The sequence below is a fragment of the Falco biarmicus genome, chromosome 3 (genome assembly GCF_023638135.1).
Source record: "Falco biarmicus isolate bFalBia1 chromosome 3, bFalBia1.pri, whole genome shotgun sequence".
Taxonomy (NCBI): Eukaryota; Metazoa; Chordata; class Aves; order Falconiformes; family Falconidae; genus Falco; species Falco biarmicus.
Window position 1 is genome coordinate 93,792,613 of NC_079290.1, and position 16,869 is coordinate 93,809,481.

Genomic DNA, 16,869 nt, shown 5'->3' on the forward strand with positions numbered 1-16,869 from the left:
CACCTTTGCTTCCTATTTATAGATCTCCACCATGGATGGTGAGCTGGATTAGGGGACAGAGCTGGCTGAAAACTAACCTGAGGAATTCAAATAAAAAGGTTCATTTTCAGCCAGCTCCCAGAGCCAGCTCAGCATGTGGACACGCGGTAGTGAACACAGTGCAAAATGGGTGCCGTGTCCCCTGGCAGCTTGCCTTTTGATTGACTCAGCCATGAAGCTGCAGCCCTGAGTACAGTTGTCTTTGACACACTCCTGAAGACATTGGTGACAGCAAGAAGGCTAAGGCTAAGCTTCAGACTGTGCACCATGTTCTTTTTCAAGGGAATGAAGGGTTTGAGTGTACGCTAGTAAGGCAAAACACTTCTACCAGGCTCTGGTAATGGGTGCTTTTGTAATGCAACAAACACTGAAGTGAGTGTCAAAATGTGGAGCCCTGTCCTTTTCCCAGGAGGGATGGGTTAGAGAGCCCAAAAGATTGTTTATGTCTCAAAGTCAGTGCATTATTGGCATAAGAAAGGAAGAGCATGAAGGGACTGTGGGTTGAGGTACCTGGATATAAACACTGAACCTACCAGCTCTTGGCAGCTGGACCACTTGTGGCTGCATTTACTGTTAAGAGGGACAAGGCACCCTTGCAGGAGCACCAGGTGGTGGAGGCTGCAGCAAGAGGAATTTCTCATTGCACAACTCTGCCTTATTGGTAACTATATTGGCTTACTTATACATTCATATTTGCTACGGTTTTGTCTGCTCCTTTTTTTTTTGCTGAGGGCAGACAAGTTATAGCTTCAGGTTAGAGGTTGGACTGGCTCCACAAGGCTTGCGTTGAACATGATTTTGACATTACACTATGTAAATCTGCTTTGGAATGAACTTCAGGGCAGTTTCCAATACACAACCGGGAAGAGTTTAATATCTGGCTTTTGGTACATCCATCACTGCCGAAATGACTGGAGCCTCTGGCAATCTGGCCACAAATCTCATAAGAACAGGCATTTCTGGGGGATTTCTGGCCAAACAACAACAAAAAAGATATAACAGCTAGAGGCATCAATTACAGAGGCAAAAAGGGCTTGGCCAAATTCCTCTAAATGTTCTTGACTGTTGGGGCAGGCCAGCTCTGTCTGAAATTCCAGCCCGGCTCCAGCCTCACCACCTTCCCTGCCCCAGGACGGGACCCGTTGTGCTATAGATTCTGGACAAAAGCCAGCGGTTTCAGCCCATCTCAAATAGCAGCAGCCTCAGCTCTACTGGGAGCTGGGGAGCAGGATGAAGTGGGGACAGCTGTTTATCAGACTACCCTTTTTTGTCTTTTTTTTTTTTCTTTTCCCCTCAATGTGGTATTAGAAGGTGCTTGAATATCAGCCCATTTGTAAGAGATAGCTGCGTGTGTTCTAGGAAACGAGCATCTAACTGTGCCTTGCTCAGTTCCTGTTAGGGCAATTTGCTCATCAGCACGATTTTGCCCTTGCTTTGAAGAAAAAGGGCTCCGTCCTGGCAGCAGCCTCATGCTCTGCTTGTTAGGGTTGGCGGTGGTGTCATGCCGTGGCCGTGTGTGATCGCTGCCGTGGCGGAGGCAGACGGACGGAGCCCACGGCTGCTGGCCAGATATAGCTCTGCCAGAGATAGCAGCGAGTGCAGCGTGGGCTGCGCCGTGTGCCCGAGTGCCTGGGTAAGGATTTGGGTGGGCAGCCCTGCGCTGTCACTGCCGGGTGGAGAGCAGCGTGCTGGGCAGCTGATATAAAGCGAGCTCAGCTCCATCTAAATCACCTGCCACAAGGGGACCACCGCATTTAGCGGATGTGTTTCTCATTTAGCTTTTGGCTGACTGTCATGGCTGAACCTCAAAAGAGGCAGCCGGCTCAAGGTAGCAGAGCGAGATGCTTTTCCTGGCAAAGCTAGCTGCATCTCTGCATTTCTTTTTCCCTTTATCCCTTTTTTTTTTTTTTTTTTTTAAGTGCAAGGTATTTCTTGAAACAGCTTACACCGTGGGCTCCTCAGTTCATGGTTACAGGCTAGTAATAGGGATAGAAACTAAATCTTTGGTGCTGTCAGTCAGAGAATGATTTATTCTAAGCATCGGCTTAGGTTGAAGGGGAGGGTCCAGCGATCACGGTGATATTTAAAAGTCCCTCCTATGGGTGTGTGAGAAATGTATTCGCTCTTAGCTCATCCTGCAGTAACATCGCCTCTACCAGGAGGTGACTGTCTGCTTTAACTCTCCCTCACCATCAGCCTGAGATCCAGCCCTAGTGAAGCTGAGATGAAACAGTGACTTGTGCCTCTGTACCCTTCCATCTCGCAGGTCCCCCGAGAAGGGGATGCAGACTGAAAGCTTTATAGTCCTGCAGAGGTGGCTCTCCTTGCTTGTGCTGTAGCTCCCAGCCCTCAGCTGCTACTTTCCCTAGAGGAAGGTGGCCAGCCAGAAAAATACATGCAAATATCAAACCTGGCTGATAAATTAATAGCTTTTCACAGTAAGATCTTCCAAGATTTTTTTAAAGTAGAAAAATAATGAGAACACACTGAAAATGTGACAGGTAGGATTAAAGAAATACCTTTCGATAACAGCCAGACTTCTAGAGCTTTTTTGAGTGGCCTTGTTTCATTAGACATCTGGCTTTGTTACTGGCTGGATGTGTCTGACTTAGGCTAAGCAGAAAAAAATTGAAGATATGCACCCAAGACCAGAATTTGCCCCACATCTGCCTAGAAATTAGTACCAAAATAGTGCTTGTTGTTCACTATGAAAAATCATTGTCATCTGGTGTCTGTGAAAACATATTTCTGAAAATATAAACTGTTGCTGTGGTTCCAAATATAAAACTGGGAAAGAAAAAAGTAAATGGCTGAGTGGATGTAAAAGGGACATGATTGCTCGATACTAATCTTTAAAAAATGACAAATGCTGGGTAAGGTATTTGTAACCTTACCTATCTGGCACAGAAAACAATGATCTGATATAAATTTAGAGATTAGAAGAATGCAATCTTCAGCCTCAGCTTCTGGGATTTTCGAAGGGGAAAACCAGAATTGCAGACTTCACCAGGTTTGTTTGAAAAGCGCAGCCTCTATGTTTGTTCTTCAGCAATTTTCTCTTTTAAAAAGCAGTCTTGAAAAAAACAAGATATCACTTGACCATGATCAGCTCATGCCAGCCAATCCAGTAAGGAAAGCACTAGCTATTACAGAAACAGTAGTGTTTGCATTTAACTGCACTCCTCAGAGATGTATTTTTAGGAGGGTGGCTGTGCATGCACTCGAAATACTGCATCTTATTAGCATGACCCCTTTACATCAGTTTGTGGCACTGGCATCGCTGTTGAGCCCAGGCAAGCTGAGGGGAGGTATGTGAGCCTGCACTGCTCTAGCCAGATGGAGTTCACACCCACTACAATTATGTTTGCAACACATGATTTGCTTAAGGTGCCTGTGGATGTTTCAAAGAGTAGGATGGTTTCAGTAAAGCAGTCTCAGAAGAAAGCAGTATCAATCCTTAGCGTCTTTACGACTGAAATTTTTCTTTAAGAAACATAAACCTAAGGCTAGTCTGTACACTTCTCATTATAGGCTGGAGGGAGGTATACAGACCTGTAAAATGGCTGTGAAAAGGCTGACATTGGTGGAGTTCCTGGCATCCAGGCTTACTATTTTCATAGAACACAGAACCATAGAACAGCCCAGGTTGGAAGGGAACTCCAGACATCGTCTGGTCCAACCTTTCACAGGAAAGGGAGCCTAGATGAGATTACCTTGCACCCTGACCAGTCCTGTCTTGAAAACCTCCAGTGCTGGAAACTCCACCACATCACTGGGGAGGTTGTTCCAGTGATTGCTTCACTATGGTGAAATCCATACTGTGTAAGGAATTGGAAGGCTTGTAATGAGCTGTATGTATCATGCCAGCCCTGTTGATCACTCTCTGACACCCTTAATGAACTCCTTAGTCCAGATGCCAGTCATCCTGAGTGTGTGAGAATAACCTTGAATGCATTCCCATGGTATTAAGATAACTCCCATTTCTGTGGTTGCAAATGCCAGTAACCAAGTTCTGGATCTTGGTTCAGAAACAAGCTCTGAGTCTGGAATAATAACGCCATCGCCAGAACACAAACTGGCTGCACAAAACCTTTATTGTCAGTATGTATCAATAACAAATCCTAAAAGTTGCTGGCACGTGAATGTTTCCTGCTTCCATGGACGTTGGCACCACAACGTCTATTGACCACGGTGAGATGGGACGTACCTCAGTGGGGTGATTCACGTGTTTCTTCCATTGATTTATAGAGTATCTACTGCCACAACAGCTATTAACCTTCAGTTACAGTAGGACTTCAATAACTGAAACACCACTCTGAGTTTTCTTTATAACAGTCAATATGATTCGTTCTAGAAAAAAAAAATTAAAGAACCAACCATATCAGATTTCCAGCTCTCATGGGAAGACACTGCTTCTACATTTCAAATTTTTCTTCATCAATCCTTAGTCATGAAAACTAAAGTTTCAGGGGAACTTGGGGATTTAGGGAGCAGGAAAACAATGTGTTAATTAATTGTGGGCTGATGAGAACATTACCAAGACAGATGTTCTGCCAGTCACACGTGCATTGCAAGAACTTCAAGTGAGATCTCACTTTTCTAGGAAGGATGAAATCTGGGGGGAAGAATGTATACAAAGGTGAAGAGGGCTCTGTGACAAGGAAAAGCAATATGTATCTGTGCATACATCCGCAATCTGATTGCAGAAATGCTGAGGACACGCAACTTCTTCATCCCTTTCCTTCTCCACTATTAGTTTTAGGAACATATTTATGACGCTGGAAACTGAAAGGTCAGAGATAAGTTCTGTGAATCTGAGTAGAAAATGTCTTCTTGGGAACTAGTTTCACCAAGGCTTGATTTGAGGAGAAGTATGCATTCATTAAAAACCATCCTCCTTCTGAACCCACACTTGGGCCAATTTGTCTTGTGTGTGACAACTGGCATAATTAACTCACATATCATTGTCACGTGTCAGCTGCCATGCAGGTGATTGCAGCTGGAAAAGTCAAGAGCAGCTCCGCAGCCACTGTTTGTAGTGGCACAGAGCAACTGAACAGTCAGCAGCCTCCTTAAGAGGAGTTGTCCTGCTCCTCAGTATGATCTAGCAGCACAATAAAGAAGGTGGGAAGTGATGCGGGTAGCTGTGGACTAAGATGTTTCATGCATCACTTACCCATTGCCATTAGGTAACATGCATCCAGGATCTAAAACCACCTTCATGAGCATCAGAGGCCTTTGCCTAGTAACATTAAGGAGTTACGCCTCCTTCTCAAGTTCTTTGCCTGTGCCACCCCCGATCCTTCTTGCACTGGGGTTTAGTAAAGAACTGTTTGCTCTGCTGTAGTAATTTGGGACTGAACCCCAAGGGCCTCGGCCAAGCCCCCTCCACCCGGGAGCAGGCAGTGGCTATTAAATGCGGAGTGGAAAGTGGCAGTCTGTTGTAGTTTGTCCGTCCTGTCACTAGAGTGAGACATGCTCACAAGCATCCTGGGCTGCTCTTTCGGGAGGTGCTGAGCAGGCCCGTGGGTGCTGGCACTGAAGGGGCACCGTGTGCCATGGTAGCCCTTGGCATCCGCAGCAGGCTGAGCCTCAGGATCAGAAGCTCTCCAGGTTACCCCATTCTACTGCAAATGCATATATTTTTTTTGTTTTACACTTGCCATAGAATAGCTAAAGTGGATGAGGTGGTGGGAGGGACTCTAAAAATCCTTTGCCATGATCTCTTGATAGCCATGACTACTAACCCCTGATTCCTGGGCATATGGGTGTCTCATCTGATCTGTAGTCCAGCAGAGTCCACCAGCATCTTTCTATTGACTTCCAAAAGACTTTGAGTCAGGCCATCACACTACTGAGCCTGAGACCAAGCGGCAAGACATGTACTGCAGATATTTCTCAGTAAGGCAGCAAGGAGAGCAAACTTTTTACTGAAGGGTAAAAAGACAGCGGTAGTTCTGACATCTAAATAAAATGACTCATTGAGGAAACTGCCCTCTCTCCCCCTCCATGACATGCTCACCTGAAGACCCATGATTTATGACAACGTATTTCAGAGGGTCCCCTAAGGATGGAGGTTTTTTTCCCCCATTCCTTCTTTTCTCAGAGCTAAGTGTGATGCCCTGCCAGTGAGTGGCTTGTGCAGGTCCAGACGGAGAGAGCAAACTGCTAAAAGGTAGTGATTGCAGCACTGATCTCTTGCAGGCTCTGCAGTGTGAGGAGGTGGTTCTGAATCACAATGAACTTAATTGAACAAGAAATGGCATTGATTTTTCCTTTTCAGCCCTCCCCATTGCTCACAGCAACAGTGCACTGAACCCTCTGCCCATGCCAAGTAGCAGAATTGCACAGCACAGTAGAGTGGAGATTTTTTATTTTTGTCCTGTCATTAGCATGTATTTATTTTTAAATAGGGTAAAAAACAAAGCTCTCTAGGCTTTGAGTTGTCAGTACAGTACGAGTTTCAGGAGCACAGAGAAGCAGGTTATGTGAGAAACCGTAGCTTGCTTTATACTCCCATGACCAGGAAATAACATTGTTCTTGAGTTTATCTCGTTGTTGAAAGAACTAGAACAACATGATTGCCAAGCTTCTGAAGGGCTCCTGAAAGGTCTTTTTTTTTTTTTTTTTTTTAAATTTACACAGATAAAGGTGCATAAGCTGCCTCTAATATGCAGGGAAACAAGGAAGAAACTATTGAATCATTGCTACTTTTTGCCCTGTTAGGCAGGCATGTTAACATGTAATTACAGGTTTGAAAAGCTAGCGATTTCCTATATAGCCTGTTAAACATATCAGTGAACATACCTGGGCTTTACTCCTACTTAGAACTGTACGAGGAGTGTGTGTATTTTCCAGGGGCTCTCCCCCTACTTCCCCCAAAATGTCAAAAAAATAACTTACGAAGGTATCTGGGAACTTCTCTAACAAATTCATGCTAGCAGCCTTAGGCAGTGCCCAGGCCCCAGCTCCAGGATCACACCTGCATTCCCTGCAGCGCAAAGCTTGTTTTGTTCTTGAGGGGAATTCTTCCTCTGAGCTAGCCAGGCTGAGCAGGGCAGGGAGGATGGCTAAGGGACATGGAGGTGCACGGCACTAGGCAGGGCAGTGCGTGCATGTATCACAGTGCGATCAGCTTGTACTCTTAATAACATGTAACCCCAGTAGCAGGTACTGGACACCAGATCAATTTGATCTTATGCTGGAAATGGGATGGCAGGGTGAATGCAGTCAGCTTGTGTAGCTCAGCTGGCCGGCGGTGACTTCTGACTCCGTGCAATGCTGGCTGTGTGTATGCTGTGAGCTGTGCCTTGGAGCGGCGGGATGGCCAGGCTGCCCTCCTGGCTGAAAGAAATCCCTGGTGGGGTGGGAGGAGTGACCCCTCGCACCAAGCTGCCAGGGTTCCCTGGGGGAAGGCAGCACAGCCACCGCACCCCCACCATGCCGCTGATCCCAGCTGCCAAAACAGCATTTTGGGGCGGTGATCAGCTTTGAGGCTGGGGCTGATCTCGAGAACTGGCCCCTGCAGGGTCAGTGCAACGCGTTTCTCTCTCCTGCCTCCTGCCACTTGATATTTTCACTGCTTTCTGAGGAGCAATTAAATGGATAGTGAGCATGTATTGGGTTTCATGGAAGTCCTGTCATTGACTTCAATAAGAACAGGAGCAGACTCTTCTAGAATCGATATAATTCATGAAAGCGCTGAACGTTGTACAAGAACTAAAGCAGCGTGTTGTGATGCAATATGATACATATAATGAAGTTACTGGCATCCAAGCACTCTGTTTAATGGGGAAAAAATGCATCCAAGTATTGCTGTTACCGAAAGCGGGGGCTGAGCTGGGTAGCTGAAGAAACGAAATTCAGGGAAATGGCAGTATTTTGGGTTAGCATGCCTGTGACCTGCTTGGGCAACCCTTCGACACACCTCTCCTGCTAACCACCCACTCTTTGCAAACTCACCTCCCAGATCAGCAGGGGAGGCTGTGGATTTTACGTCTGCCAAGCCCCCACCAGATTAACAAGAAACTGGTTTTGACATTGGAAGGGAACATGTGGTATTTCTGCACTTCTGATAAAGGGAAGCCTCTAACCAGCTGAGTAGGTTGGAGAAGCCAGCCAAGACCAGAAACACCAGGGCAAAACTCACAGACTACTGGGAAGAACTGGGTGGGACTGGGCATCTCCCTGTGGAAACAAAAGCAGAGCCATTTGCCACAGCTCATAGCAGTGGTTGTGGCTCGGTGCATTTTTTGCCAGCAAGACCTTTAGGCCGACAGGTGAAGGCTATTGAAGGCTCTCCAGCCCAGTCCCACAGCTATTGTCCTTGTCCCCAGCGATGAGGCTGCTGAGCGGTTGGAGGCTGGATGAGAAGCCCCGGGGAATGGTTTGCATCAGCCAGTGCTGAGCGCGTTAGAGGACAGAGGCACATTGTCCATCTCAAAAGGGAGACAGCTGTTTGCCTGCTACAGCTGTGTTGGCTTGGGACTCTGTCATTCTTCAAAAAAAGGTCTCAAAACAGCAAAAGAAGGTATCAGGAAAACCACCAGGAAGTCTAGCAGTCTGATAGTCTGTAAATGTAATACAGTGAGGCTATGAGGTATAGAGCTTAAAACCAAAAATATTTCATATATTAAGAAGCCTCCAGTGATTCCATTGTGAAGATTATGCCTAGCTTTTCATGCTAAGCCTCATTTTTCTGACTTTCTGCAAAAAAGCTGCTTTCTCCTTGCACTTTTTCAATTATTTTCTCTAGCCAGAGAAGGATTTTTCTGTGTAAAGTCTGAGGTTAATCTGACAAGGAATCTTAGAGATACAAGCCTGAAAACTGAGACTAGGGTTTCCTGTTGGTACAGGATTTTCAGTTGGTTTTTTTTTTTTTAATTATTTTATTTTTGTTAAAGAATTCCATCTCAAAACTCAAGGTGTGGAAGCCTGTAATGTGATTATTTAGCTTTCTTCCCTGAAAAATTATTCTCCTATAAATATTTTAACAAGAGCACTGTTTAATTCGAAGAATTCTGCAGTGTAATCGTTTTAACACATCCCTCTACTTTTAATCTGCTGTGTGTCAGCAACAACCTATGCTCTTATTGAAATAAACAGTCTACCTACCTGCTAAGGTGCTGTGCCTTTACAAGCAAAGCAGGCTCGGACACCCTCTTCTTTCTGTACTAGAATTTTATGAATGGACAGAAAACCTTAGGCAAATTAGGGAAAGCTGGGCAAGCAGCTTAAAGCCTCCTAGAAGATCTATGTTTTTTTCCTTTCTCTTATTACTTTCTGCAGTTTATTGCTAGGTAAACAGGTTGCAAGATGGGCTGCTGTTGCTCGGGGGAGTGGTATGGGCAGGCACTGATGGCTGGGAGCCTGTGGTGCGTGCCCAGTTCGGGGTGTCCCCCGTGCTGGGACTGTGTCAGGTGAGAGGCACAGGGGAGATGCTGGTGTTTGCAGTGTTGCTGATGGTGGGACGATGACAGCCAGCAAGGGCTGCTGGGGCTGATATCATCAGATTGTAATGAGGTCCCGTGAGAGATGCAGCCAGCCCCCCTGGTGGAGAGACCACAGAGGAAATGTCATTGTCCCCTCTTTGTGGATGGCTAAGGAAACTCTCCTTCCCCTCAAACCTGTAAGGAACGTAAGATATGTATTGGTGCTTCTGGGACATGGCTGAGAGGGGGAGTTGACTATCCCTGTTCCTTTGGACAGTCAAATTCATGTGCATGCTGGAGTTCCTAGTTCAGAAATAAGATGTAATTTTATAATGTAGATAATAAATTATATAGTTTAACTGGTACTTATATTATCTAAATAATTTAGTTATAAATTTTATTAATTGCCATACTTGTTGCTAGAAGACTTCGGTGCAGGCACAGTGCTGGGATGGAGATGGCTCGGCACTATTAGCACCAGCATCACCTCATCGTGTGTTTCATCTCAGTGCTGCTCAGGTCACCACTCTCCTAACACTCCGGTGTGACTCCAGTCTGGCATTGCAAATATACTCGGGCTCAAGACCTGTAAGCGGTAGGAGGTTTAGCAGGTGCTATCGAAGCAGAGAACTTCCAGATAAAATGAAAACCTACCTGGCCTTTCCTTCTGGGTGCTCACTTATTGTCTAACTAGAAGCTTCCAAAGACTACCAACAGATTATTTCAAACTGGTTTTGGGGTTGGATTTTTTTTTTTGGTTGGTTTTTATTTTAGGATCTTGGAAAAATAGAGTTTCTTTGGTTTTGTTACTTATGTGATAACTCATCACCCAACAGATACACAGCAAGCCACATGAGCATCACCAGAGTGCTAAATTACTTTATTTCTCATTGCTTACTCTGGTAGGTAGGAAAGAGCTCTATTTCACATCGGTGGGATGAAAACACGGCAAAGTGAAGGGGAAGATAAATCTGAAGTGCTATCAGATTTCTCAAATCCTAGCCCATGCTCTGTTCACTGGGGACGACTCTGGCTCTGCAGCTGGCCTACATTTAACCTTGTATTTCTTGCCCGCGCAGCTCCTGGGCTTTAATAAACAGATCTCCCTGGATATCACCCTCATTCTTTCTATTACCTGCTTCATCCCAGACTTCAGCCTGTTAGAAGAATGGTTGATGGAGCTGGTTGTTTGTCTCAAGTGATACAACAGATATGCTCTGTGGGAATACATCTTGTTTTCACTTGAACAGTAAGAATCCACCAAGAGGAAATAATGTTTCTGTTTTTCTGCTCTGTGATGGTTGTGGATTCCACACACACACACACACACCCCCCTTCAGAAATTTACTTTAAAATAATGTTTTTTGTTTGCTTATGCCCCTTTCTCTCCTGTCCTTCTCTTCTAACACTCATGATATTTTCTTCCTTTCCTCTTCCTATTTTCTTGCAGCTCTGTTCACAGACACGTGCTTCATCAGAGTGCACTTTATAAAGCATTACCAGCCGCACTGTGTGGCTTTTCACTGGCCACAGGGTGCAGCCTGTATTTTGGGTGACAGTCAGGTTGTTTCAGCCATCTCTTTCCAAGGTGGAGCTTAAACTCTGCTCTGCTAAACCCAGTATGACTTTCAGGCCAAAAGACTCCAGTCTCACATCAGTCACAGCAATATTTTTTTTAAGTTAGTAGGGTTAAAAATTGTGACCGTATCAATGATTTATTCATTGTTTTTTAACACTTAAAGGTTTTTAAGGAACCACCTTCAGCTTCACTCATTGTATTACACTTCCTCATGGCAGCAGCTGATATCTATCAGAGATCCTTAAAGTCCTTTCGCTTGTGGGCTGACTGGACCAGAACAGGGCGTCTGATACCATTCACAAGGATCCATCTGGGGTCACTCTCCATCCTGGACTCCATTTGATTAAAAGCTCTCTGGAAAGCTCTTCCAACAGGATCTGTTTTCCCGTCATAGGCCTGGAAGCGACACAGAGAAAGGACAGTAGTGCAAGCAGCAGAACATCCACTTCCATTACAGGAAAGGTCAAGTAATTAATGTAATGAGCTCTGCAAAGTCTATAAGGGTGAAGACAGCATAGATGCACAAACTTAGAAGACAGCAGTGTGACAAACCCCAGAAACAGTTTCACACAGTTAAGAAAATTCTGAGGCTGTGATGGCACAGGAGGCAAAACCCCCCCCCCCCCCCAAACCCCAAACACCTCTCCTGTGTATCCTGTTCCAGGTCCTTGACTGTAGAGGACTGCTAGGCACAGCACTATTAGTCTTATTAGCTTGAAATTGCATCCCGAGAAAGTGACTGAACTGGGAAAGCTGGAGAGAAGGATTCCACTGAGGAGCCACAGAGCTGGTGAGGGACATAAAACTGTTCATCATTCTTTAGGTCTGGGGAAAATTAGGCAGAAGTAAAGAATTCATTTTGAGATATGTTCTGGATATTTCAGACAGTAAGTGAAATTTCCACCAGATGAATTGTTAATGTACTGTTTTTTTCTTAAAGGGAAGAAAATTGTATAAAGTCATGGCACACAGGGGGTGCATTTTATTTTTTTTTTTAAAGTGAGATCTAAATTAGTGTGATTTAAATTAGTCTGATAAATTTAGGAGAACACTAATGTGGACTTCTTTAATGGGGATCTGTACAACCATACAACGAAGCAGACAACACATATGCCACCTCTCAGGAGCTGTGATTAAGGACTTGGGTAGTGACTCATTCCTGCCCCGGAGCTGAGCCACCAGGAGCTCAGGGAGTTAGGAAGGAAAGGCTCTTCCTTATCCTGGGTTTCCAACAAGCTGACTTAATCCCTCGAGCTGACAATTGCTCTAACTTTGTCTCTAATTTCTTCAGGATATCTGGATGGCCTTGGGGGATAGAAAAGTAATATTTGCAGGGAAGATCATAAAAGAAGAGCTACTTCAGGCTAAATTTTGCCAGTTGATGCATATGCGTTGATGACAAAGGAGTGTCTTGAGCTGAAGAAGGAATCCAGTTTACATCTCATGTAAAAGCTTGGGTTTACCACTACAAGATTAAACAGCTTTGTTTCAGGGTTTTATAGCAAGAGATTGTTGGCATTCTTTTGTAGCAACAGCCACCGTTAAAAAACTTTTCAGCTTCTTATTGAAGACAGAAAACTGGTTAAAGCACTTGAAATATAAGGCAGTAAATTTTATTTTATCAGCATCATTTTTCCTGCTCACTTACCAATTTGGAGGGAAAATTTATAATTTTTTATATTGATGATTTTAGGGGTGGTCTTGCACTGTCCTGCTTCGGGGGAGAGGAATAGTTGGGAATCCTTTCTGACCTATGGGAGTGGTTCATCATACTGATTACTCTTTGAAAGAGACAACATGCAAACCACATACGAAGTGAGAAAAAAAAGAGTAAATCCCATCATGGAAGATACTGTCTTCAGCACTGTTTTCTTTTTCTAACGACCTGTCTGGAGAAACACAGATTCATAACAGCTGCTCCAGGATCTGGCAAGCTGCTAACTATGTTTCACTGCTCTGGGTATCACTTTTGGGATGCTTTTTGGATCACACATGATGAAAGATGACTTTGCCTTAGTTGGCTGTTAGCTAACAAGCATAAAAATCAATATATAAAAGAAAAGAAATAAGGAAGTGAATGAAAATTATGTAGGAGGGAGAGAGTGGCTGCAGGAACCATTGAGTCATATTCTAGCTGCTGCAGCAGGTGGTGTTGCCAACCTGAGATAGTCTCTTCTTGATGATTGCTGGAAGACACAGCCAGGGTGGTGACGTCTGCCTCTTGGAGAAGGCCACAATGTACCTTTCAGTGGCCTTGAAATAAATAATGGTCCTCCAAGAGGTGTTGCAGCTTTATCCCATTAATGTAATCAATCCATACATTCAGAGTTTCTGACTCATGTCAAGCCCTGACATTGGCGAGCCCAGGAGGGTGTTGTCTGATCTGTGGTGTTTTTAAAAGTCCACTTTACACTGGAGTATTTTATCTCCATTGATTTTTTTCAAACATTGTCTTGTATCAGACTCAATTTAACTTTCATTACTTTGCTAACTGGCTTCTTCACAAACATGTTCCCATGCACAGCGAGCTCCGCTGAGGACAGTGTTAGAAATGGGTATACATTAACGCCCAGACTAAAACCACGGACACAGCATTTTAAGATGAGCTATGCCTCTGCAGCCTCCCCTCTTCAATGATAAAGTTCTTTTCTGCAGATAATGATGTCTGCAGGTAATGTCAGTCCTCCGTGACCGGGGGATTCATCTAATTTGTGTCCAACCGGTCAGTGTTGCTCTTTCCCAAAGCCAGGGTCTCAGCCATCTCTCTTATGGGTTGTGGCGACAGGGAGATTAGGGAGTTTGCCCTTGTACACAGCATCATGAGTAACCCAGAGAAAGAACATAGGCAGCTCCATGACAAGCTTTGGACAACTTCCATGCAAAAGTAATTGCCACCTCTCTATGTGCTGCTGCCTTGAGCCTGTGTGGAAGCACATGCAGCTGGACCAACACGACATCATCAGAGTCTGAATCTGCAGCTACAAGTCAGCTGCGTCACCTCTCATTGACAAGAGTAACTGGTGGCTATTCCAGCCACGGGTCCAGTAGGTGTCATGGTGGTGCTTTGCAACTGCAGCTTGGCTCTTACATAATCCTCTGTTCCCTCAGGGGCTACAAAACAGCCTTCTCATCACAACATCTGTCAGCCACTGCTTTATTAGGTGTGAACATGGGGCAGGAAGACCTAGGGGAGCTGCAGGTCCCCTCACACAGCTCAGGCCATTTCTGGAGGAGTCACAAAACTTACAATTCCTTCATCTAATCTTATAATAAATTAAAGTTTTGAAAGAAACATTCTCTTAAGCAGCTGTCTAAAGTCTGTTTCCATGATGATTCCCATTTGGGAACTAGCTTGCTTGTTTATCTTAGAGAAAATAATTCTACAGTGTTTCAAATTTTCAAGGGGTCTTGAGAAGGTGAGGAGAAATTTTGCTTGTATACAAGCTGTGGGAGAGCATTTGGCATTTCTCTTCGCACCGGTGTGTTTCTGTCTCCAGTTGGGACCCATCAGGGTCCTGCCACTTGGCTACTGCCCTGCTGTTCTCCATGCACAAACAGCAAGACATCAATTTCCACTTTTCTCCATTCAAATGATCTTGTAATATAATAAAAAAGGCCATTGTGGGGGCTGAAAAAACCCACAGAAAGTGGCAAGTCTTGTCCCCTCCTAACTTTCCTGACATTACCTTGCACTCAAGCTGCAGAAAGCAGCATCTACTTCCCATGTTGCCCTGGTGTTTCCTCCATGTGATGAAGGAGAGTCCTCTTCCTCATTACCTGTCACACTTTGCCTCATGCTTTGCACCTGCATCTTGTTTCCCTCAATTATTTTCTTCACTTCAGTTACAAGCCTTAATTTAGAAAGGAGTGAGCAAATGTAATTCTTCACAGAAGCAGTTGTTCTCCCCCTTACTAATCCACCCAAACACTGCAATAACTAGCTCACATCCTTCCTCCTTCCTTTCCTTCCTCTCCCCTTTCCCTCTTCTCAGATTCTCTCCTTTTCCCAGCCTTTGCTGTTTCACCTCTCCCCCCTCCTCTCCATCAGGCTTGTCGCATCTGCTTTGTGGTGGGTGGTGGGATGACCAGCCCTGCTGTGGGGTCAAACAAGGCTTGAACCAGTGGCTCTTCTCTGCATGGGGAGCGTTGGGGTGCCACAGATGGCAGCCGGGGATGCCAGCCAGCCCCAGGAGGTGTTTGGCATTGCAGCCAGTGTCCCCTTTGGGACCAGCTTCTTTGTATTCCAGAAGAAGCCAAATGGCAACAGCTCAGAGGGCAGAACCCAGTGCAAATGACCTGCTCTATTCTTTATTCCTAAAACCTGGAGGAAAGGAGCATAGCATGAGAGTGCCTTCGGATCACCTGGAGAATGCTATAAATTCTGGGTGAATCCCAAACAATCTTGGCTGTCCCCAGCCCTTCACTCCTGGTAGCTCTTCATAACAGCCCTGTGACACACAGCTGTGGGGTGACAGTGGTCCACTCCCTGTGACAGCTTGGCTGGGCCCTAGTAACTGAGATCAAACTGGCTCAGAGCCCAAGGCAAACGTTTTCTTCGACATACACTGGTGTAACTTAATAACAGATAAGCTGCCTGTGAAACACAGGCATTTCTAACTCAAAATGTCCTTTCAGTTGGTGAGAATAGTGCGTGCCCAGTAGGGCTCGCTGCAGTTGGTGGCATTGCTGGAGGAGCAGGCACCAGGCTCAGCGCGAGTGCAGGTGATGGGCTCTGACCTGCGGCTTCAATCGAGCGCTCAGACTCATCTCCACGGTCTTTGGCCTCTAAGTAGACAACGGCGTGATGCGGCTGTAATTCAGCTCTGGTGAGCATTGAATGCAAATGTGCCTTCCTATCAATTAAGCAGGAAGAAACACTCATTTGGCTGCAAATATCCTGACTGTTAAAGAAAGCAGTTTAATTACTGAATCTTGGTGAAATTCAGCTTTATTGAGAAATGAAGTCTAGTTCTCTTCCCATGGGGGTGACTGCACTTCTGTTCCCTCAAGGAGTATGGTAATTTCTTTCTGTGGTCCTCATGGTTGGTTAAAAATCAATTTTCTTTATCCTAATTCTATCTACATAAAATCCTGCTGCACGCTAACTGCAGCCACGCCTTTAAGCCCAAATGGCTACTCGTGTTGACTGTTCTTAGGTGAACTTTACCTTATAAGTGTTGTGTGATTATTTAGCGTCATCAAAAGCTATTATAATGGATCTGTAATTAAAGTAATTAACTTATTACCTTTTTTTCATAAGGAAAACAGTTGTACGTAATAAAGTAGCACTCTTGCCTTAATCTTCTATCTTATTTCTATATGAATTCAGCCTCCCACATGTGGACCTTTTTCTCATTTAGCAAAAATAGAATAAAGCAATTTAGCAGGATCTAGAAATGCTCCAGGACAGGAAGTTAAGGACTTGGTCTATTTGTCTGCTTAGCTTTCATAATCTGCCAAATACACTTATATCACTGCTTCTGGTCTGAAAGCTGGGGGATATGCTCTACTAGAAGGTCTGTGCTAGACTGTGTTCCTTTCAGATTAGCATGCACCAAAATGTCTCATAGGCAAATATGTGGGGTTTTGGCACTTGGAAGAATAACAGAGGTGGAATGACTTATTAAGAAAAAATATTAATTTGGTTTTTATTATTCACCCCACCTCTTGCCCCAAATGGCTCACATCCAAATGTTTTGACACCAAGATCCTGACATCACCCTGTGAATGTATTGTTTCACTGTTATGGAATAATACGTTGCCCGTTCCTCACATGCTGTAAATTGGCACATCTTTATTGAAGCCACTTGTGCTCTGTTG